At 39.7% G+C, this 22,471-nt stretch overlaps 1 protein-coding gene across 2 annotated transcripts in view; it reads left to right on the top strand.

The window, feature by feature from the left end:
• The window catches only part of PLEK (pleckstrin), a 58,740-nt gene that overhangs the window by 4,538 nt on the left and 31,731 nt on the right, over positions 1–22,471 (top strand). Inside the window, exon 1 of one of the 2 annotated variants that reach the window (XM_029232169.1) lies at positions 13,446–13,491. The exons of the other annotated variant lie outside the window; for it this stretch is intronic. The gene's annotated coding sequence lies outside the window, so the exon portion shown is untranslated. Of the gene's footprint in view, positions 1–13,445; positions 13,492–22,471 lie in introns of those variants that run through there. 2 annotated transcript variants of the gene reach the window in all.

The following is a 22,471-nucleotide window of genomic DNA, read 5'->3' as shown; positions in this document are numbered from 1 at the left end:
AAAATTCAGAAAATCTGACCAGTGTTTTATGGAAAATAATGTGCAGGAAAAAATTCCCCCTCTTCTTTTACTAGTTCCATATGTGACGCACAGACATTCCAAAGGCTGGAGTTAAGTCTTGGTTTCAGGGAGTGTCTTAGTACAGCAGGGTTCGTAGGCTGGGCACCCAGACAAGGGGTTGGGTTTTGAGTCAGAGCAGAGGAGTCTTGAGAGCAGCAATATGTGAAGGGTTAGTGTTAGGAGCCCAACAGATCTTGGTCTAACATAGATGCTGTATTAATATGCATGCATAAAAAATTACCCCCAAACTTAGCAGCTAAAAACAATACATACTGATTATTTTACAATTTCTGTGGGGTTAGGATTCTAGGATGATTTTATTGCAGAGTCTCCTCTCCCATAAGGTTGCATGCAAGCTGTTAGCTGAGGCTGCAGTCATCTGAAGGCTCGACTGGAAGAGGAAAATCTGCTTCCAAGCTCACTCACATGGGTGTTGTCAGGAGGCCCCAGTTCCTCTCTGATGTTGGCTGGAGGCTTCAGTTCCTTGCCATATGGGCCTCACCACACAACATGGCAGAGATCTGAGAGAGAGAGCATGCATCCGAGACAGAAATTTATAGTCTTTATAACTTCATCTTAGAAATGACGTTTAACATCACTTCTCCCACATGCTATTGTGATATGGGAAGGGACTACACATGGCCCATGAACTAAGAATGATTTTACATTTTCACATGGTTGGAAAAAAAATAAAAAGAATAATTATATTTAATGACATGTGAGAAGGACATGATTCAAATTTTAGTGTCCATAAATACACTTTCCTGGAACACAGCTATACTCACTTGTTTAGGTATTGTCTACGGCTGCTCTCACTCAGAAATAGCAGAGTTGAGTAATTGCAACCAAGACTGTATGGCCTGCAAATTCTAAAAGATTTACCATCTGGCTCTTTGCATAAAAAGTTTGCCAATCCCTGATTAAAAAAAACATTTAAAATAATGTCCTTGTTACTCATATTGGCAAAAGAATATGAAGAACTTTAAAAATTGATAGTAGAGTATATCTTAGGGATTAATATTTGTGTAATGACATAGGAATAGTCTATTAACTCTTATAGGCACTCTGATATTTCTATGTTCATTCAGCATATATCCAATTCAGATATTTAATGGACAATGTGCTATACTTCAATAGATAATGGGAGGCATTATTAAACACTTCTGGTGTTTGATGAGAACAAATTCTCCTTATTTGTTGTATTTAACGTCTATTTAATCTTTATTTTTTAAAAAATAATCTTTAAATTGTCATCTATTTTGTATAAGTTGTTAACTTTTTAAATATATGTATTACAGAAAAATCAGAGTATAATATCAAAATCAGAATATAATGAAAGCAAAACAAAGAAAAAATGTCTACAGTTTCACTTACCCTGTGGAATATAATCACTGTATATTTTAGTGTATATATTTATATATTAGAGAGACAGGACAGAAATTGTAACATTTCCTAGAGCCTTTAGTTTGATACAGTACATTTTGCATATCCAAAAATATAATATAGTATGCAGTGTTTCCCAAATGTAGTTTGACTGCCAAAACTCTTTCCTCAAAATTAATATTAATATCACCGACTGCACTAGTGTTCTATAAATGAGTGTTCCCATAAGTATTGAGAAATACTGTGTTGGATACACATCTGGGGATGTTCTCTTTTAAGTGTCATTTGTTGAGGGTCTAGAATAGACTCACATCATCTACTAGTAAGTTTTAAAATAAATAGAATCAACCTCTATTTTGCTTTAATTATGTGTAATGTACTTAGGGGGACTGTGGCCTCCTGTCCAGTGTGGACTCCCTCTTCTCTCCTCTGGGTCACCCAGCTATCTTTGGTGGGATGAGAGGCAGGAAGGGCATGGAGGCAGCAGAAAACCACAGTCCTAAGCAACTGATGCCCAATCAGGAAATCCACCAGAATGAGAGTCAGCCCAGGGTTTCTTTCTCACAGCAGTGGCGATAGGTGTGGGGCAACATAAATTCATGAACATTTGGCTGTGACCACACAAAGGAGGAAAAACAGGTGGCTCAGTGGTTTGAAACACTCCTTTTTATCCACTTTGCTTTGACTGTAACAGAACCACCGCACATCCATTTGCACGGGCTCTCAGGCCCTGCCTGATTCCCTGCAGTCTTAGTGGGGTTGCCAAATACAGTGCTCCGTGCTGGCCGACATGCAGGGAAAAAAAGCAGTTTGGAGATGAGTCCTAGGGAGATTGTGATTTTCACTGCTGCGGGCTGAGGGCCACCAAGGTTCCCGTGCTTTCTGAGGCCTGAGCATTCTACTTGAACTATGGGAACTTACTAGTGTCCTCCTAATAAATACTTTTTATTATTTAAATAACTGAAGGGTAGCAGGATTTGCCACCCTCAGATACGGCACTTTGGCATAATGATTAACTTGAGCCGAAGGCATCTGAGAAGAACTGATACAAGAAAAGCTCTCTGCTCTCCCCTATTTGCCTAAAAGTAGGACATAAGTTTACAAAGATGTACCCCACTCCTCTCTCTATCAGGAAGGTCAGAAGTTAACCACCGAGACTATTCTAGACCCTTATCAACCCAGAGAAGGCACCAGAAGAATCTACATAACGAACCTATCTGAAATTAGCTCTTATCCACTATTGACTTTCCCATATGTTTGCCTTCCCATAATCTGCTGCCTGCCCCTAGAAACCCAAAGTCTTTTTCTTTAATCTTGTCACTTCACTAGAAAATTATTGTTCTTTGCTAAGATGCTATATAAGCTCTCTGTGTATTCCCAGGTACAAATGTGATATGCCTGTCAATAAGCCTCTGTTTGTTTTTCCCCTGCTAACCTATCTTTGTCTGTCTAATTTGCAGGATCCCAGTCAATGAACCTAAGATGAGTAGAAGAAAACGAAAATTTCCTCCCCTGCATAGGTCAGAGTCAGTTTTTCTTACTGGCAACCAAATAATAATAATGAAGTTGGGATGGGTGTGGGGATGGTAATACCAGGGAATGTACACTAATGTTTCAAAAGTAACAGTTGCTATTTTTCTTCATTTTTTGTGTCTATATTTCCCACAATGAATAATGAATATTGTATTAATGTATTGCTTTTATGATACAATATGAAAATATAATCATAAAAGCAATAATGTATTGCTTTTATGATACAATATGAAAAGATAATCAAACTACTTTTACAATTGGGATCAGAGACAGAGATGGGGCCAGGCAGCTGGGATGCACTGGTTACCACAAGTGATTTTAATTTAGATCTGACCTTTTCGGGAGTTAAGGAGAAAAGTTGAGACAGGAAACACATGGGTTATTTAGTCTGATAAAAAGGACACATATTTTTCTAAGAAGACAAGGTTTTTCCTGGCACTGAACTTGAGGATGAATTTTGTATGTGTGGGTTCTTGTTTAAGGTACACTGAGTAATCTAATAGATATCTTAAGATGTGTTTTTGCAAAAGACAGAATGTTCTTAAGATGATTTTTTTATATTAGCGTGCTGTAAAAACTATGAGACATCTTAATATGGTGGAAACATTTCTGCCAGAGACCAAAATAATAAGATCGAAGTAAGTTTCATTCTCCAGATATTACCCGATACAAGTAATAGGCCCTGGCTCCCACTCTCACCTACCTCAGAGCCAAATTCAGAATTTCATTGCTTCTTCCAAAGTAGATCCAAATTCACATTATTATAAAAAATGGACATATTTGTGGTTGGTTTGTGATTCACATCCCTCACCAAACAGCAAGAACTTAATCAAACTCATCCAGTAGAGTTTGTTCCTCTTTCCAGTTACTCCATTTTGTCCTTTCTCTTCCCCAGATTACTACAAATACTCTCTGTGTTCCAGGTTTAGCTTTTGTCCTCAGCTGAAGACAATCCAGCTCTTGTCTGTCTTGTTCAATAAGACAAAAGCCTAGTTTGGTTAGTGGAATAATTTCCATTTATTGTTCTCAAGCAAGACCCTTAATGCCTTACCAACCTACCAAGAAATGAGATCTGAAAGTCTTCTGCTTTTGACATGATGGTGGACCAGATATCTCCTCTTACAAAAAAACCAGAACTTACAAAAAGCACAATTTTTATTATATTGCTTGTATCACAGCAAACAGAGAACTTTCCAAAGGAAAAAACAAAACCTCAGTGACTCTCGTGCCTCTGAGAAGACAGAGTTGAACAGGAGGGAAATGAAATCACAATATCAGCCCTGCAATCCAGAAACTAAGCTGTTAGGTCAGTGGCAAGATGGAGGAGGGAGAGGAAGGGAGGGATGAGCCCAGGACTCCTGATGCTCCAAATATGGGTTAAAAGTGGTTGCAGGTTCGCAGCAATCCCAAGCTCCTGGAAGACGTGAATAAAAATCATATCTGGAGGAAGCATCCTCAACTTGGGCCACAGATTTTAAACAGATGAATATCAACCCAATGTCAGCTTACAGTCAAAGATCACCAAAGCCATCTAGATAAAAGAAAACAATGAGATTCCATACAAACAATAAACAACAAATTTAGACTACCAAGAACTCCAGATATTAGAATATCAGACAACAACTATAAAATAGCTATGGATGAAATGTCTAAAGAAATAAAAGATGAAATCACGATGATGTGGTAGGTCAAAAGAGACTATAAAATAGACTCAGTTGGCTATGAAAAAGAAGTTTAAAGTCAATGAGACCAAGTAGCAGCAATCCCTTTCCAAAAAATATTTGGGGATAGAATCAAATATTCACCAGCAGTAGAATGGATAGGTTTTGGACAATAAAATACCATACTTCAATAAAAACTAGAGCTATATGCAATAATATAAATGCATCTCTCAATGCCAAACAAAAGAAACAAGATCCTCAAGAAATACAAATAATAGGATTCCATATAGTTCTAAAACAAGCAAAATTAAGCTACAGTAATCAAAACCGTATGGTACTGGCATAAAGACAGACATATAGACGATAGAATAGAATAGAGAGCCCAGAAATAAACTCTTGCATATATGCTCAAATGATTTTCAGTGGGGCAAAGTATAGTCTTTTCAACAAACGGTGTTGGGAAAACTGAATATCCTCATGCAATAGAATGAAGTTGAACTCTTAACTAACGCCATAAAAAATTAACTAAAAATGAATCAAAGCCTTAAATGTAAGACCGAAAACTGTAGAACTCTTAGAAAAAAACATAGGGCAAAATCTCTGTGACATTAGATTTGGCAATGATTTCTTGAATATAACACCAACAGCTCAGGAAATAAAAGTAAAAATAGATTAATTTGACTGCATCAAAATTAAAAACTTCTCTGTGTCAAAGGACACAATCAACAAAGTGAAAAGGCAACCCATAGAATTGGAGTAAATATTTGTAAATCATATACCTGATAAAGGTTAATATTTCAGAATATATAAAGAATTTCTACAACTCAACAACAAAAACTCAAATAACTATTTAAAAATGGACAAATGACGTGAATAGACATTTCTTTAAAGAAGATATAAAAATGGCCAATAAGGTGCAGCCACTGTGGAAAACAGTAGGCAAGTTCCACAGAAAACTGAAAATAGAACTACCATATGATCCAGCGATCCCACTCTTGGGCATAAACACGGACAAAACTATAGTGGTTAGAGATACACTTCTGTGTGTGCATTTACATGTGCATATAAATTACAAAGGAAAACACAGTTATTATCAAACAGTCAAGATAATGGTCATCTCCAGGAAGAGGGAGAAGTTTATGCTATGGAAGGGCGTATGTGGTTTCTAGGCTGCTGAGAATATCCTATTTCTTGACTTGGGTGATGGTTACACACACATTCACTTTGTAATTTTTCTTTAAACTGTTCCTATGTTTTATTCATATATATAAAAGTTTTAATGTTTTTCTTTAAAACGTGTGTATACATATATACATATATATGTGTATATATACCCAGTAGTGAATAAAACATAGAAACAGTTTAAAGAAAAATTACAAAGTGAATGTGTGTGTATATATGTATATGCATGTATATATGTATATGCATGTACATATGTATATGCATATGTATATATACATGTCTATGTATACGTATGAGTTTATTTCTTTTTCCTTTTGTAACAAATTACAACGAAGTTAGTGGCTTAAAACAACATAAATTTATCTTACAGTTTGGAGCTCAAAATGTTTCTTCTGATGGCTCTGGGCGATCCCTTTCCCTGCCTTTTCTAGCTTCTAGAGGCCACTTGTACTCTTGGCTCGTGGCTCCATCATCTATCTTCCAAACCAGCAGCGTAGCATCTTCCAGTGTCTCTCTCTGCTTCTGTCATCACATCGCCTTTTCCTGATTCTGACCCTCATGCCTCCCTCTTACAAGGACCCTTGTGGTTACACTGGGCCCAACTGAATAATCAGGATAATCTCCCATTTCAAGATCCTTAATTTAATCACACTTGCAGGGGTTCTCTTGCCATGTAAGGTAATAGGATCATATTCACAAATTCCAGGGATTAGACTGTGGACATCTTTGGGAAGCCATTGTTCAGCTTACTGCAAAGTGTTTAATTTTTGGGGGTCAATTTTTGTATTTTTTATTAAGTTTTGAGATTTCTTCATCTGTTTTAGTCTTAATACAGAAGTGATCTGCAAATGTTTTCTCCGGATAGATGCCTTGTCTTTTCATTTTCTTAGTGGTGCCTTTTGAGGACCTCAGTTGTTAATTTTGAAGAATTCCAATTCGTTTTTCTTCTGGATCATGATTTGCTGTCATATCTAAGAAATCTTTGCCTAATCTAAGATCTCAGCAAAATTTTTTCCTATTTTTCTTCTGCAAGTTTCTTTTTTTAAATTAATTTATTTCTTTTTGGCTGCCTTGGGTCTTTATTGCTGTGCGTGGCTTTCTCTAGTTGCGGCGAGCAGGGGCTACTCTTCATTGCAGTGCGCAGGCTTCTCATTGTGGTGGCTTCTCTTGTAGAGCACGGGCTTTAGGCACACGGGCTTCAGTAGTTGTGGCTCGCGGGCTCTAGAGCACAGGCTCAGTAGTTGTGGTGCACAGGCTTAGTTGCTCTGTGGCATGTGGGATCTTCCTGGACCAGGGCTCGAACCTGTGTCCCCTGCATTGGCAGGCAGATTCTTAACCACTGTGCCACCCGGGAAGCCCAGCAAGTTTTTTAGTTTTAAGCTTTACATTTAGAGTTATTATCTATTTTGAGTTAATTTTTATATAAGGTGTGAGTCATAGGTCTTAAAAAATTTAAGGTTTAACCATATGGTATCATTTATATGTGGAATCTAAAATATGACACAAATCACCTTATCTACGAAACAGAAACAGACTCACAGACATAGAGAACAGACTTGTGGTTGCCAAGGGGAAGGGTAGAGGTGAGGGAGGGATGGATTGGGAGCTTGGGGTTAGCAGATGCAAACTATTATATATAGAATGGATAAACAACAAGGTCCTACTGTATAGCACAGGGAACCATATTCAATATCCTGTGATAAACCATAATGGAAAAGAATATGAAAAAGAATGTATATGTATAACTGAATCACTTTGCTGTACAGCAGTAATTAATGCAACATTGTAAATCAACAATACTTCAATAAAATACATTTTAAAAATAAAAATGTAAATCTTGAATGAATGATGCAAAGACCAAAATATAGTGAGAATTTATCAGCTGCAGGGGTGGTTAGTATTGGATGCTCTGTACTAGCAGCCTCTTGGCCGTAGTATTCCTTCCAGAGCACCTAGGTTTCTGTCTTCAAGTATGACAACTGTACTGAAGATAAAAATTATATTTGTGTTCAACAAAACATAAAAAATCCCTAAACAATGTTCCAAAATAACAACAACAAACAAAAACACCTTCCTTAGAAACCAGTTTGTGATGATAAATATTCTTTTCTCTACCACATTTTAAAATGTTTAAATAAAGGATTTATTACAGACACTGAACAAGAATAAGACCAGCTTACATTGTACTCTTTGTTTGAGGAGTTATCTAAGGAGACCTGAACTGAACAGTATACTTTTTTCTATCCCGGTGATATTTAAATCGATGTCTTAGCATATTGCTTGTTTGGCTGGTCCCTTAATGCATCTCTTTGTTTATGTGTCTCTTCTCAGGTTTCCATGATGGAAAGAGATTTCCCCCTTATTATTGTATTCTAATATTTTGATCTTATTTGGTTGAAATTTGGGAGAGGAGGGAAATGAAATAGGAGTTCTCAAAACACTCTGGACCTTTAAATGCTTAAAAATTATTTTTATGTCTACGTCTGCCTTTTTGATGTTGTCCACTGTGTTTGCTTTATACAAATAGTATAAAGCAAATACAGATAATTTCTAAATGAGCACTCTCAAATGCTAAATGCTACAGGATCAGAGATGGGAGAACATGGGTCCTGGCACTAGGTAGGTCTGGGCTTCAATCCCAGCTTTGGTGCTTATCAGACTTTAGAGAGTTTCTTAGTCTTGCTGAGCCTCAGATTTCCCTTCTGCTAAATGGAGAAAATTATACCTTCCTTGGATGCACAGACTAGGTGCTTTATAATCCTAGTTATTTGGAGGAGGCCATGGGGCTTGAGAGGAGGCAGAATTCGGGGCTGGATCTTGAGGGATGGATGGGATGCTTTCTCTGACTTTTGCTTTTCACCAGCTTCTTTGTCTCTGTGACAAAGTAGCATCCCTCCTCCACTGCCTGCCTTTGCTGTTACCATGGTGATCCAGGTTCCATTTAGCCAGAGTTTGTGACAGGACAGATTGGTTTTGCGATTTGTGAAATCTCACTCTCTAAAATAAGGACCAGGCAGTCACGGCAGCAGTAACAACATGGTGTTGGGTAGAGCTTCTGCAACCTCTCAGTCACACAGTAAGTGGAGAAGCTATTGTCAGCCTGGGCTGGTGCTGTCTTCTTTTTAATATATATTTTTTAATTTTTTTGGTTGCGTTGGGTCTTTGTTGCTGCGCGTGGGCTTTTCTCTAGCTGCGACGAGTGGGGGCTACTCTTCGTTGTGGTGCATGGGCTTCTCACTGCGGTGGCTTCTCTTGTTGCAGAGCACGGGCTCTAGGCGCACAGGCTTCAGTAGTTGTGGTGCTCGGGCTTAGTTGCTCCGCGGCATGTGGGACCTTCCCGTACCAGGGATTGAACCCATGCCCCCTGCATTGGCAGGCAGATTCTTATCCACTGCGCCACCAGGGAAGTCCCGGTGCTGTCTTCTTATTTTAATTTTTATTGGAGTATAGTTGATGTACAATGTTGTGTTAGTTTCAGGTATACAACAAAGTGAATCAGTTATACATTTACATATATCCACTCTTTTTTAGATTCTTTTCCCATATAGGCCATTACAGAGTATTGAGTAGAGTTCCCTGTGCTATACAGTAGGTCTTTATTAGTTATCTATTTTATATGTAGTAGTGTGTATACGTCAATCCCAATATCCCAATTTATCTCTGCCCCACCCTTATCCCCTGGTAACCATAAGTTTGTGTTCTACATCTATAACTCTATTTCTGTTTTGTAGATAAGTTCATTTGTACCCTTTTTAGGAGGGGCTGTCTTCTGGACTGATAAGATATAGCAGTTGAAGATTGCCATTAGCTTTTGTTTCACTTTCCTTCAGTTTCTTTTTTACATCACATGCCTTTGTGTTCCGCCCTTTCTACCATCAAAGGCCTGCTCTTAGCTCATTTGTTCTTACTCAGCTGACATAGTAGAAGTCATGTAGTGGGCCTTAAACTTAGAGGTTTCTTAGAATTGGTTTCAGAAAACTTTTTATTATGGAAAATTTCAAACATTAAAAAGTAGACACTACTCATCACCCAACCTCAGTAATTATCAATTCTTGGCCAAAGTTTACCTCTTTGCAATTTCACCCTCACCCATATTTTTGAAGCAAATCCCAGAAATTGTATCACTTAGTCCATAAATAATTCAATAGAATCCCTAAAAGATAAGAATCGGTGTGTGTGTGTGTGTGTGTGTGTGTGTGTGTGTGTGTGTGTGTAAAACAGGACCACAATACCATTTACAATGACCTTGGAGATACCCTTCATCACTCTTGGAGAAATTATGAAGAATAAAATTATTGACTTGTGTTTCTTCTCATGAAGGTTTAACTGCAACAAGAATTTCTTTCCTGTAATAAAAAACTAGAAAATTAAACAAAATATATGTGACAACTATTGCTAGACAGTGGATGGCAGGTAGCATAGGACTGTGAAATACACAAGGGGAGCCCTATGGTAGAGTCCCAGCTTGCCGTCTGTGGCCACTTCCAGGCTGTGGTGCAGGAAGGAGAATGGAAACAGAGCCTAGTGGACACACTGGATTGAGGAGCAGAGATCAGAATTATTGGAGACTGGCTAGAATTTGCAGGGCAGAATATCAGTGAGGGGGGGATTGGCAGGGGGACGGGGGGTGGGGAGAGAGAGAGAGAATGAGGATGCTCTGGATATCTGCAGGGCAGTCGCTGAGAATCTTTGGCTAACTGATCGTGTGGAGTGAAATTCCATGAGATGAGGAAAGAACCACCAGAAAGCACTAGGTTGAATAATTCCTGGAACTCACACAAGGCTGCGAATGGTTTGCATTGCTAGCAACCAGAGTGGAAAGACCTTGTAATAGTTGCAGCTCCTTTGTTGTAAATTACCTTTGATTTGGTGAAAATAAGCAGTTAATGGGCCAAAGTCTATAAAAAAAAAAAAAAAACTTGTGTAGATAAGTATTGTCTGAATTAGAGCCCTGATACAGAGCCCACCCTATGATAACCGGTTAGCAGGAACCGTCTTCTATTAAATTTCATGATCATTCTGAGTGATATAAAGATAGGCAATGCTGTAACCCTATCTTTTAAGTTTATTTCTCAATGAATTTTAACAATTTTTGGATCAGCCGTAAGCTTCTCCTCATCTGTTCATTTGTTATATAGGAAATAGAAAAAAATGTGTCTTTCTCTGCTTTAATATATGTACTTTTAGCTGTTATCTAACTATGATCAGAAAGCTTAATACAAACACCTTAAAAGCTGTTATTTTTTATCAGCATCCCTCCGCTCAAAATTATTGATTGGTATTCAACAACTTCATAGGGAAGACCAAGACGATTAATTACTTTTGGTATATTACTTTTCAATCTTCTGTCTTAGTGGGATCACTATGATTCTGTGTTGTTTAACATCCGCCTGTCTACTGCATCCCACTCCCAGCTTTGTTCAGGGCCTTTTTTTTTCTTACTGTGGCATGTTCATGTCCCTAAGAGCATCTAGAACACTATACTTCGGGAAGCAGATAATAGAGCTATCCTAGTAATGTCTGCTTTTGTACTCTTCTAGTTCAAAATCACTATTGCCTATGATATACAACCTTGACTAATCATTCACATATTTATATATATGGTAGAGTGGACCACCAACTGTTTTCCAAGAAGAATCTCTGTCCTGGCATAAAAAAACCCTGCAACCACCAAATGCAGAAGTGGTATATTCATCTGTAAGGTGTGAATTATTTGTGCATTTGACTGGAGTTAGCCTGTGAAGATGGAAGCAATATTTTTTTTTTGGAAGAAATATTAATCTTTTTACACAAAGGATAATATGCAGTGTCATAGTTGTGTACCCTGCTCTTTTCCACTTAGCAATATACTCATTCATCCATTCATTTATCATTTAAATATTATTTATAGAGTTCTTAATATGTGCCAGGTCCTGTTCTAGACGCTGGGCAAGCAGCCTGCTTTATGATGCTTTGTCTTGCCACCAAGAGTAGCTCCACGTTCAGACTGGCAATCCAATTGGCAGGACTCAGTGGGACTGAGTCTAGCAGTAAGGTTACTCTGTCAATGGAAACAGGTCATGGAAAGCAGCACACAAACTTCTTTGGGCTCATCAGTGATCCAGCAGGGAGTGCAAACATAGTTTCCATGAACAAGGTCAGGGTATGTGCGATTCATCTTGAAAAAGAGACTTTTCTGCCCTAGTTCCCCTCCTGTCTCTTTATATGATTCCAGTTATGTCAGCCCAAGGCTTGAGTGCCCATTTGCTGCTCTCTCAGTAAACAAGACAGATAACAAAAATGTAGTATGTAGTGGTCCACATTTACGCAAGGAAGTAGAGCTGTGAGCAAGCAAACCCAGGATCAGCTCCCCAAGCAAGTCTGCTGCTCACCCTTTACTTACACATGTGCACTCGAGGGGGAGACAGACAAAACAAATTGTATATCGGTAGGTGCTATGATGACCAAGAAGGAGAAAGAAATAGAGGATGATGCAAGGTGCTACTTTATACTTTGAGGAGGGGAGTCCTTGTATACTTGTTATTCGCACACTGGTAAGTATATCCATAGGATTTTTGCTCAAAAGCAGATTTGCCAGGTCAAAGAATATGAGCTTTCTGGCATTTTGATTTAGCCAAATTTTCTTCTGTAGAGTTTGCTCTCCTTTATACTCCTACCAGCCACGTGCCTATTTCCCTACATCTTCAGCAATACAGGATGCCATCTAACTTTTGACCCTGAGCCATCTGATATGTAAAGAATTGCATCTCATCTTTTTTCGGGTTCACACATTTTTCATAAGTTTAAGAATCATTTGAACTTCCTTTCCCATGACCTGTTCATGTTCTCTAACCATTTTCTATTGTCTTTACCTTATTTCTTTGTGTGAATGTTTAGTACATCAAGGAAATAAGTCTTTTGCCTGGGATATGTAATAAAATATTTTTTTCGATTTGACACATTTTTTGCTTTGTATGTGATGCTTTTTTCATACATAGTTTTTTTTTTAATTTTTATGTAATTTAATCTATCAACCTCTTATGGCATCACCACTCTGGGATTATAAAAATAATTTTATCTCATATTTTCTGAGAGGAATTTCCAGATATCATTTTAAGTATTTATATTTTGATCCATCTCTGGAATTTATTTTGACATAAGGTGTGAAATGTAGAATATATATATATCTGTAGAATATATATATCTGCTTTTTCTATATGTCTATCATCACTTTGATTTATTGAATAACAACTTGATATAATTTCAGAGCATATACATCTGCTCTTAATTGGCCACCTAGAATATACACGTTTTAGGCCTTTGCCAAAGATTATAACCTCAAATTTTTACTGCTAAACTTTTATCTTAAGCACTTTGATGAAAGATGATTTACATGGAAGATTGTTTAAAGGATATTCCTCTGAGATTTTATATAGGTGTGTGTGTGTTCAAGTTTTATTTCTGCATTAAGACAGTTTTATATATAACTCCTATTGGTTTTTGTTTTTTTTTTGCGGTACGTGGGCCTCTCACTGTTGTGGCCTCTCCCATTGCAGAGCACAGGCTCCGGACGCGCAGGCTTAGCGGCCACGGCTCACGGGCCCCTCCGCGGCATGTGGGATCTTCCCGGACCGGGGCACGAACCCGTGTCCCCTGAATCGGCAGGCAGACTCTCAACCACTGCGCCACCAGGGTGAGCCCTTTGAAGATGAGCATTTATTTCCTTACCTCAGATTTGTTGAGAGATTTTAAGAAATTGCTATACAAAATCCAAGATTGCATTTATCGTAGCGATATTTTATTCAGTGACTTCTGTATAAAAAACACAGTAAGCATTTTTTTTTTAAATGAAGAGTCAATGAAGCTTTGTTTCTGCTTTTGAAATGGTGACTCTTTTTGGGGTGGGGTTGATGTGAATTTAATAATTGATTTCTCTTGGCTGCCAAGCACCTGAGGGACGGTATGCCAGGTATTGTGTGGAGCTTGTAGGCTCTGGAATGAGACAGATCTGGATCAAATCCCATCCCATTGTCCTTATGAGCTGAGCTGCCTTGGGCAAGCCATTTGTTTATTTATTTGTTTATTTATTTATTATCTGAGTGTTCTCATTTATTTTTATGAATAATGTGTGTCCTTTAAATAATTTTTTAATTGAACTATAGTTGATTTACAATGTTTCAGGTGTACAGCAAAGTGATTCAGTTATACATATATATAGATTTTTTTCCATTATAGGTTATTACTGGATATTGAATATGGTTCGTTGTGCTATACAGTAGGTCCTTGTTATTTATCTATTTTATATATAATACTGTGTATCTGTTAATCCTGAATTCCTAATTTATAGCTCTTCCTCCTTTCCCCTTTGGTAACTATAAGTTTGTTTTCTGTGTCTGAGTCTGTTTTGTAAATAAATTCATTTGTATCATTTTTTAGATTCCACATATAAGTGATATCATATTATATTTGTCTTCCTCTGTCTGACTGACTTCACTTAAGATGATAATCTCTAGGTCCTTAGGCAAGTCACATAACTTCTCTGTGCTCACTGCCTCACCCGCAAGCCAGGTATAATAACAGTTGCCTCGTTAGATTGGGAGGATTAGATGAGGTTAAAATAAATGAAGGGTTAGCACAATGCCAGAACATAGTAAGCGTTCAATAAATCTTAGCTTATTATTATTATTATTGATTCGTGTTGATCAAAATGTTAAGAAGTATGCCATTTTAAAAATGGTTTATAGCATTTGGAAGATTAACGTAAGTCTTAGATGCATTGACATCTCTCCTTCCCAGGAGGAGCTGAATTATTTCTCTTTTGCTATTGTCCTTAACATCCTAGAAACCAGGGGCTTGAAAAAGATCAAACTGTCAAAAAACAAACAAACAAAGCAAATGTGAGTGAATCCTGTTCATTTCATAGAATCATAGAATCTAGGTGTCAGAAAGGAATTTAGATGTTATTTGGTCCAGTTTCCCTTCCCAGAGTTATTTGCTAAATATTTAAACAAACCCCAATTTTAACTTTTTCCCCTATAAATGAGACTAAGGTGTCTTTTTTTTTGCGGTACGCGGGCCTCTCACCATTGTGGCCCCTCCCGTTGCGGAGCACAGGCTCCGGACGCGCAGGCTCAGCGGCCATGGCTCACGGACCCAGCCGCTCCGCGGCATGTGGGATCTTCCCGGACCGGGGCACGAACCCGTGTCCCCTTCGTCGGCAGGCGGACTCTCAACCACTGCGCCACCAGGGAAGCCCTAAGGTGTCTTTTGAAAGAAATGGGAAGTCAGTTTGAATCCGAACGAAATGTATATTTATTATTTCTAATTTGTCAAATATTTTCAGAACCAAATCAGGATCTGATATTTCACTTGGTTTAATTCTTTTGGGAAACACTTTCCTCCATCTTTCATGGGAGGTTAGCTGCTAGAGGGCGGGAGATCTCGCAGCGCTCCTGGCACCCACTCAGACCTGGTACCCACTGCGGTCCTGCACGGTCAGGCAGTAATCAGCAACCACTACCGCTGCTGCAGAGAGGACGTTGTGCGGACCCGGGAATAACAGCTCTGAGTTGATGATGTCAGTAACTTTTAAAATAGCTTATTTAAAAATCTCTTCCATGACCTCAGCTACACTTAATGCCACTTAGCTCATCTAGACATGGGCAGGAAATGTAAGAAGGATAGGTGACAACTGGAACTCCAAGCAGCTATATCTCCAGAAGCCCATTTTAGGAAAGAACTTGTCTGAACAAGTTGAAGATTGAAGATACACTTGGTATCAAGTGACCATGATGTAGATATAGAACTTGTGTATCCCCAGCCCTGCAAGTCTGGGGAAAATCTAGCTATGCAACAACAGTTGTACATGGTATTTCTCAAGCTCTGCACATACCTTCTGTGATGGGAGCTCTGGCTCCCTTCTCTGGTCCCCTGTGTATTTTGGAAATTCTGCAGGAAATGATTCGTGGGGACTCATGGACAGCTCTATCAGTTACTGTGTGTTTCCCCCATTGGCCCTTCTTAGCATTCTCTCCTGCAGCTCAGGCTGCCACCGCAGCAGGCCATGCCTCCCTAGGTCTGCTGCATTCAGGCCGGGGATTCGTAATGCCAAAGGTGCTGATGTCTGCACTGAGAGCACTTCCCCCACTTGCGTAGCCACTTGCAGAGGGTGCCACTGCCAGTCCCTGACAAGCTGTGCTTAGTCTTCTGGAGCCTTCAGTGTAGCTGAAGCAACACCAAACCAGAGGGCATATTTATCTGTTCATTGGACACCAAAGCTATACCCCCAAATCTCCAGCAATCTATACCTGTTACTATTAAAATTTTTATAGACCATTATTAAACATGCTCTTATTAAAATATCGACAGTTGATTCCACAGCACCTAGATCATCACAGAATTCAACAACTTTGCAGCCTAATAATAATTCCAAGTTTGGGGCTTCCCTGGTGGCGCAGTGGTTAAGAATCCTCTTGCCAATTCAGAGGACACGGGTTCAAGCCCTGGTCCGGGAAGATCCCACATACCGGGGAGCAACTAAGCCCGTGCGCACAACTACTGAGCCCACGTGCCTAGAACCCATGCTCTGCAACAAGAGAAGCCACCGCAATGAGAAGTTCACGCACCACAATGAAGAGTAGCGCCCTGCTCACTGCAACTAAAGAAAGCCCACACAGCAACGAAGACCCAACGCAGACAAAAATAAATTAAAAAAAAATTAAAATAAAGTTCCCTTTAAAAAAAAATTCCAAGTTTGTTCTGCAAAAATTAGCACATAAAGTTTTGAACTGGTTCACTCCTGGTTTTTTTCCCACTTATTTCTATTGAATGCCTTTATTTCAGTCTATACATGCTTTGTAATTCATTTAACCAACATTTTTTTCTTGCACATTTAGATTTCCCCCTAACTTCTCATTACAGTGGTCCCTTGGTACCAGTGGGGAATTGGCTCCAGGGACCCCTCTCAGATACCCAAAATTGGCAGACACTCAAATCCCTTATATAAAATGACATAGTATTTGCACATAACCTATGCACATCTTCCTCTATACTTTATTTTTTTTAATACATTTATTTATTTATTTTTGGCTGGGTTAAGTCTTCGTTGCTGCTCGTGGGCTTTCTTTTTAGTTGCAGTGAGCAGGGGCTACTCTTCATTGCGGTGCGCAGGCCTTCATTAGGGTGCCTTCTCTTGTTGTGGCGCACGGGCTCTAGGCGCGCGGGCTTCAGTAGTTGTGGCACACGGGCTCAGCAGTTGTGCCTCATGGGCTCTAGAGCAAAGGCTCAGTAGTTGTGGTGCACAGGCTTAGTTGCCCCACGGCATGTGGGATCTTCCTGGACCAGGGCTCGAACTGGTGTCCCCTGCATTGGCAGGCGGATTCTTAACCACTGCGTCACCAGGGAAGCCCTTCACGTATACTTTGAATCATCTCTAGATTACTTATAATGCCTAATACAAAGTAAATGTTATGTAAATAAATAGGTGCTGGTGCTTAGAAAATTCAAGTTTTACTTTTTGGAAATTTCTGGAATTTTTTTTTCTGAGTATTTTCTATCTGCGGTTGGTTGAATCCTTGGATTTGGAACCTGTGGATATGGAGGTTCATATTATAAACCACACTGCACAGGACATCCTCATGGCTATATTTCCCCCTCACAACTATAATTATTTCCTTAAGGGGGAAAATTCCTGATTGCTGAGTCAAAGGAGTTGTATTTTTTTAAGGCTTTTGCTATACACGATCTAGTTGCCCTCTGCAATGGTGGGACTGATTTACACTCCTACCATGCTCTTGACAACTCTGAGTAAATCATTAAAATAAATGCTTACTTCATTTATATGTAATTACTGCAAGAATACATGCACACTGTAACAAGTTCAAATCGTAAGTGATTAAAGTGGAAGGTGAAAGCCTTCTGACTTCCCCGACTTCCTAAAACATTTGGGGTTATGTTAACAGTTTTTTTTTGTTTGTTTGTTTGGTTGGTTTTTTAGTTTTTAGTTTTTTGCAGTGAAAGCACAGGGTCCTAACCACTGGACCGCCTGGGAATTCCCAAGGTTAACAGTTTTGTGTGTTTCCTTCCACTTTCCTGAGCAGTGCACCTAGAATAAGGCAGTTCTGAGACTTTGGCATTTACCTGCTCTGATGTGATGAAAAAGACCCTGTTGAAATATAAAATCACTGCTTTTAATGGAAAACACTTAAAATATCAATTCACCCTATTTCATTTCCATATTTATTTCATTCCTTTCTGTACTGTTTAAAATGTTTACTGGTTTGTACTATTTTGATAATCCAAAAAAATCCATGAGCATATTTACAAAATTGTTAGAATTGGGATGACCTCTAAGGGATGTCGCCTGTTCCCCAAAACTATAAAAAACAAATTTGTTATATTTATTATAGTGTATGCATATGACAGAGTGCTGAGAAAACTGTTAGAAATTTAGTTGAGGGGTTTTCTGTTGCTGTCTAGAGTTAAGGACAAAGGATCATACTGTAGCCTGTTCCCCTAACCTGCAAAAAGTAGGAGTTCCCTCCCTCAGATTAGGAGAGGACAAAATGGCAGGCACATGGGCTAAACTGGGCTTGCCACCTGCTTTTAAATGGCTCGCAAGCTAAGACATTTTTAATAGAAAAATCAAAAGAAGATTAATATTTAGTGATACACGAACATGGTATGAAACTCAATTTCAGAGTTCACACAGAAAATTTTACTGGCACATATCTACACTCATTCATTCATTCACATATTGTCAATGGTGATGTTTGTGTACTTAAATTTTGAGAGGTACCAACCACATTGTTCCCCAAAGAGATTTTTACTAATTTATATTTTCACTAACAGTATATGGAAGTGCACTCATGCTCTCACCATTATAAAAAAAAATTTAAGTCTGATGGGCAAAAAATGGCACATCCTAATTGTTTGAAGTTGCATTTTAGTTTTTAATTGAAGTATAGTTCATTTACAGTATTGTGTTAGTTTCAGGTGTACAGCAAAGTGATTCGGTTATACATATGTATGTATATATCTATATTCTTATTTTTCTGATTCTTTTCAATTATAGTTTCAAAAGATATTGCATATAGTTCCCTGTGCTATACAGTAAAACCTTGCTGTTTCTTAAGTTGCATTTTTAAAATTACTACTGAAGTGGGAATTTTTTCATCTTTATTGGTCATTTATACTTATTTTGTGAAATGCTTTTTCATATCTTTTGACCCTTTTTTTCTCTTGGGTTTTTTTCTACTAGATTGGTAGGAGTCCTTCCTGTATTATGAAGAGTAACTTTTTGTATTTCATACTTATTTCAAATATTTTTCCAGTTTGTCATTTATGCTTTCACTTAAAAAAAAAAAACCCTAGTATTTACTAAGCACTTACTATTCAATACATACCAGATACTCACCTAAGAGCTGTGCATACATTACCTCATTTCCTTCCCATAGCAAGTTTATGAGATGGAGACTATTATTTTATTTATTTATTTATTTTAGGAATTTATTTTATTGAAGTATAGTTGATTTCCAATGTTGTGTTAATTTCTGCTGTACAGCAAAGCGATCCATTTATACATACATATACATTCTTTTTCATATTCTTTTCCATTATGGTTTATCACAGGATATTGGCTATAGTTCCCTGTGCTATATAGCAGGACCTTGTTGTTTGTCCACTCTATATATAATAGTTGGCATCTTCTAACTGAGGCAGGGACTATTATTACCCTAGTGTTAAAAACAAGGAAACAGAGTCTTAGACCACATGGCTAGGGAATAGTCGAGCTGGGATTAGAACCCAGACAGCTGGGTCTGGTGCCATAATCTTCGCCACTCTTCCATACGGCCTTCTTTGCAGGCATCACCCAACATCTCCTGTCATCTTCACAATAGTCCTAGAGGTGGGTGCCGTCGCTATCTGCATTTTACAGATGAGGAAATGGAGGCTCAGAGAGGTCAGGCCATTTGCCCAAGGTGAGAGGTAGAGCTGGAATCTGAAAGTGAATCTATCTCCAAAGTCTGTGTTCTTACAGTTTCCCAGCATCTCCCACTTTGAGGACCTTTCCCAAATGGAGGAGCTCTCAGCAGGGTTGGCTGAGCTCAGAAGGGCTTGGGAAGACCTTGCTAGGAACTGCAGGAGTCACAAGGCTTTGTGTTCAGGCCTCCTGAGCTCCTTTAAGCCCCACCCAGTTTTCTGACCTTGCTTATTTAGAAAACTCTCTTCCTCCATCCTAAACTTGCCCGTGCATCACAGTGGGATATGGCATTTATGCGCTGGTCAGTCTCTAATGGGACCCTTGAGTCTGTAGGACACTTGTATCTCACAAGGCCCCTTTCTCCTTGTTCTGGACCACATCCTGCCTCCTACCTACTCTTGTTTTTGGAAACAAAAATTAATGTGAGTGCGCGTGGGTGGTGCTTGAATACACCATCTGTGTGAAAGGAGATTTCAGGGTCTGTGTTATGTGCAGCCTTCAAAAACATTCACCTTATGGTGGGAGCTGGAGCTTGAATACACCATCTGTGTGAAAGGAGATTTCAGGGTCTGTGTTATGGGCAGCCTTGAAAAACATCCACCTTATGGTGAGAGCTGGAGCAGGCATGTCAGGCCATGGGATGGAAATTATGTGTCAAGGACGTAGAACAACCAGATCAAAGGGGGTCTGGATCCCAACCCCCCAGAGCTGTATTGCGACACTGGATTGTTTAGGTTCAGCTTGTCATATGAGAGAGGAATAAATGTATCTTGTTTAAGCCTCTGTTTTATTTGTTTTATTTATTTATTTATTTTTCTGCGGTATGCGAGCCTCTCACTGCTGCGGCCTCTCCCGTCGTGGAGCACAGGCTCCGGACGCGCAGGCTCAGCGGCCATGGCTCACGGGCCCAGCCGCTCCACGGCATGTGGGATCTTCCTGGACCGGGGCACGAACCCGTGTCCCCTGCATCGGCAGGCGGACTCTCAACCACTGCGCCACCAGGGAAGCCCAGCATACATTTTCTGTCAGAGGCAATAGAGTAAATATTTTAGGTTTTGTGGGTCACATGTTGGTCACAACTGCCAAACTCTACCTTTTAATGTAAAAGTGGCCGTAAACAAGACAGAGATGAATAAGTGGCTCTGTTCCAGTAAAACCTATTTATGACCCTGAAATGTGAATTTCATAAAATTTTCATATGTCACAAAATCTCCCTTTTTTTTTTTTTAACCATTTAAAAATGGAAAAACCATTCTCAGCTGATAGGCCCTACGAAAAACAAGTAGTAAGGGGGCTATGGCCTACAGGCTGTAGTCTGCTGACCCCTGTGCTAGACTATTCACAGAGCGCTTGTAAAAGAGGCAAACAAGCTCTACTCCCATCAGTGATCGCCCGGCTCCTGCCTGAGTACTGAGATTGGAAAGGTTGGGGAGATTTCCTTGGAAAGCCGTCCGTGTGCTGTACTCCCATCCCACTTCCCCATCCCCCATTTGGAAAGGGAGGACATGCTCCCTTCACCTTGGACCAAGTGGAGAGAATTCAGAGGTACTTTCAGAGTGCTCCAAACCGGAAGTGTTTAAAGAAGGGAGCCCATGGGTGGAGTACTTCTCACTAGGAGGCAGAGATGAAAGAAATGCACTGGAGCAAAGCTGCAGTCTCTCCGCCTGGAGGCCCAAGAGCTTGGATTCTGGGGCCAGATGCAGACCCCTTGAGGGGAGGCCTGCCTGGGGTAGCTTAAGAAGGATCCTTTCCACAGGGATCAACAGGAAGGATGAAGGGACCCTTTAAGGACAGCTTATCTGGTGAAACTCACTCCAGAGGCTGCGGGGTAATGGCAGGGAACATCCAGGAGGGAGACCTTGTCCACATGGAGGGGATTGTTGCCGTCATCAGCAATGGCGGAACCGGGACATACATCTTGGGAGAGAAGGAGCCAGCCACAGTGCATCTGCCAAGCGCCGGTGCCAGCTGGCAGCTGTGCCAGTCAGGCAGGACCCAGTCCAGGGCTGACACAAATGGGCTCAGCGCAACTGAATGAGCAGGGCTGCTCACGGTGAGTCTACTGGAAAGGAATCTGCACCGTTAGGGCATCTTTCATGCCCTTTAGGTTATCATGAAAAGCAGAGTTTTTCAAATAGTTTTAATGATGTACAAAACTGAGGAATTAAGGCACAGTGCCTAATAGTCTCTCCCCTCCCCCTAAGCCCAGGAGCTAAGGCAGCTGTCCCAGATGTTTGACCCAGGGTCGGGCCTGATGATGTCTCTTTCGCCATATCTACCTCCCCCTTAGATCCCGGAGAGTCCAGAAAACCTGACCTAGCAAATAAGATTGGAGAAGAATAGGGCGAAGAAGCTGATCAGAAACTTCCCTCTTCACTCCAGGGTTCAAATTGGGGCTGGGGAAACTCTGTAAGTTAAACAAAAATGTTTGGAGTGTTTAATATTAGACTGGACTACAGTTAATACGATCGTTAGGCTGATTTGGGTTGTTTGTTTTTAAAGCTAAGAGTTCTTGGGAAATACGTGGAAACTGCCCAAGATTTCACCCAAGGGGCCGAGAAGGAGCTAACTGATTGTCAGAGTGGAACACTGAGAAAAAGAATAGGTACTTTGTGATTGTACCCTACTGGGTCTAGCTCCTTCAAGAACATGTTACAATTGGCACTATCAAATCTTTTCAAATGTACTGATT

Source organism: Monodon monoceros, unplaced genomic scaffold (assembly GCF_005190385.1).
Source record: "Monodon monoceros isolate NGI ecotype Baffin Bay Population unplaced genomic scaffold, NGI_Narwhal_1 Super_Scaffold_19, whole genome shotgun sequence".
NCBI classification, from domain to species: domain Eukaryota; kingdom Metazoa; phylum Chordata; class Mammalia; order Artiodactyla; family Monodontidae; genus Monodon; species Monodon monoceros.
The sequence above is the reverse complement of the archived record's forward strand: the minus strand, read 5'-3'. Positions and strand labels throughout refer to the sequence as shown.